The sequence below is a fragment of the Sinocyclocheilus anshuiensis genome, unplaced genomic scaffold, assembly GCF_001515605.1.
Source record: "Sinocyclocheilus anshuiensis isolate Anshui unplaced genomic scaffold, SAMN03320099.WGS_v1.1 scaffold1215, whole genome shotgun sequence".
Taxonomy (NCBI): Eukaryota; Metazoa; Chordata; class Actinopteri; order Cypriniformes; family Cyprinidae; genus Sinocyclocheilus; species Sinocyclocheilus anshuiensis.
This window is the reverse complement of record NW_015540933.1, coordinates 475,146-477,504: the sequence shown is the minus strand read 5'-3', so window position 1 is coordinate 477,504 and position 2,359 is coordinate 475,146. Positions and strand designations below refer to the sequence as shown.

The following is a 2,359-nucleotide window of genomic DNA, read 5'->3' as shown; positions in this document are numbered from 1 at the left end:
GGGGGGGGGGTGGGACTACGAAAATCGATTCCAGGCCAAAAACTATTTTATATTTAATTTTCTAACACTGGGTTTCATCCAGCAACAAGAACCGACAAAATATCTCAATGTCATGAAGTCCAAAGTTGTATCTTATTACAAAACTTTCATATTTATTTCTTATAAACGTACAGATCCTAAAAGCCTTTTCAACCTATAATTTAAATATAAAATCGTGCACAATAGTAACTGCAGACAAAGGATAACGGGACATTAAAGACGGGAGGCGCTCCGACAATGAGGATGGAAGGTGTCTACAGACCGCAGTTATTATTACAATACACCATACGTATGCAAAACAATGCCGCTATTTAATAATAATATTCCGCTATTTTTCTGTTAAAAAAGCAAACCTTTATTTAACATAATATGAGCTGGTTAGCCGGTATGCTAGCAGACTGCAGATGGGAGGCACTGGCCATCACCTCGGTGCTGGAATAACTGATTTATACAGCTGAGGGATGCATTAGACAGTCGCTTCAGGGGAATTTACCTATGTATCTTTCATCTGATATCTGAACATTTTTCCTACTTTAAATCCTTATAATCAGCGCAATAAGGCTAGGATGCACAAGCCTCGCCTTTCTGACACATCTAATAACGGTTTGCTTGTTCCAAAGTGGCTTCCATAGATCCTACCTTCAGTGATGACAGCCCCGGTACAGGAACAAAACACTTCCGAGGAAATACGATGCTGTAATTTATTTCCAAACGGACGGCTTTCCAAACCTAGCCAGTAAGTTGAAACAGCCCAGAAAATCCGCCGGCTCGCCTCTGAAGTGATGGAAGCGGAATGAATCCACGCGTTGCTGTGGGTATCTAGGAAATGCTCGTCTCTCTGCCGCTCCCTGCCAAATAATGACCCCTCCCACCGAATCCCCAGCCACACACACGACAGGTGCCGAGTATGCGCGCTACCTTCTTGCTAAATAGTGAGCCGCGCGGTAGCTCTGTAATGCGCCTGCGCCATGAGCGTGGCGAGAAAGAGCGCAGCCCTGTCACAAAAACAAATTCCTCGTATGTGTAAACATACCTGGCAATAAAGCTCATTCTGATTCTGATTCTGATATTACAAAGCCAGTCTTGAATATAGACTTTTTTTTTAATGTCATCGAAATTATATGATTATAATATGATTTCTTGTAATTTAAAAGTAGGCTACTAAAAAACAACACAAAAACGTTATTCGCTCATAATTAGTAATCGAAATGTTTTTTTCTCTTCTTTTTTTATTTTGTTTTAAATGGTCAATAAATATTAAACTAGCAAAAATACAAACGTATTGTCCGCACACTGATATAACTGCTCCCAGCGCAATAAGGCTAGGATGCACAAGCCTCGCCTTTCTGACACATCTAATAACGGTTTGCTTGTTCCAAAGTGGCTTCCATAGATCTTACCTTCAGTGATGACAGTCCCGGTACAGGAACAAAACACTTCCGAGGAAATACGAGGGTGTGATTTATTTCCAAACGTACGGCTTTCCAAACCTAGCCAGTAAGTTTAAACAACCCAGAAAATCCGCCGGCTCGCCTCTGAAGTGATGGAAGCAGAATGAAATCACGCGTTGCTGTGGGTATCTAGGAAATGCTCGTCTCTCTGCCGCTCCCTGCCAAATAATGACCCCTCCCACCGAATCCCCAGCCACACACACGACAGGTGCAGAGTATGCGCTCTCCCTTCTTGCTAAATAGTGAGCCGCGCGGTGGCTCTGTACTGCGCCTGCGCCGTAAACGCGGAGGGAAAGAGCGCAGCCTGGGATGGGCGGGGTGAAGATGCTGCTGCGCATCTTTGTTAAATAGTGATGCTCAGCTGGAGGATGGAGCGCGTGCTCAATGATGTGTGCTCCTTGGGTGTTCACGACTGTTTGGAATTGTATATTTTTTTCTGTTTGTTTGTTTGTTTTTTGTGTAAAGCATATATTCCATTGTGAATTTTCACTTTATTTTTAGCTTTTTTTGGATTTAGTTAGGTTTCTGGCGTTTCTGACAGTTCAGAAAAGCTGAAAAGAAAATAAGCAGCCAGTTTGTTATGGGCTGCCTGAGTCTTAAATTGTAGCAAAAATACAAACGTATTGTCCGCACACTGATATAACTGCTCCATAAGAATAATTTATTGCAACGTTTCGACCACCATCAGCCTGACGAAGACCTGATGGCCGAAACATTGCAATAACTTATTCTTATGGGGCAGTTCTATCAATGTGCGGACAATACGTTTGTATTTTTGCTATAGTTTGACTTTTTTTTGTCCTGCACCTGAGCCCTGTGTGGGTTTGTGGGATGTGCGCAACTTTTTTATATTTTGATTTTAGAGTTTC

The 2,359-nt window shown here is 42.3% G+C and overlaps 1 protein-coding gene across 1 annotated transcript in view; it reads right to left on the bottom strand.

Annotated features, from left to right (window-relative positions):
• LOC107689478 (catenin alpha-2-like) overlaps positions 1 to 907 on the bottom strand; it is a 519,554-nt gene extending 518,647 nt beyond the window's left edge. Inside the window, exon 1 of the mRNA XM_016487473.1 lies at positions 679 to 907. The gene's annotated coding sequence lies outside the window, so the exon portion shown is untranslated. The remainder of the gene's footprint in view (positions 1 to 678) is intronic.
• Positions 908 to 2,359: the final 1,452 nt, after the last annotated feature.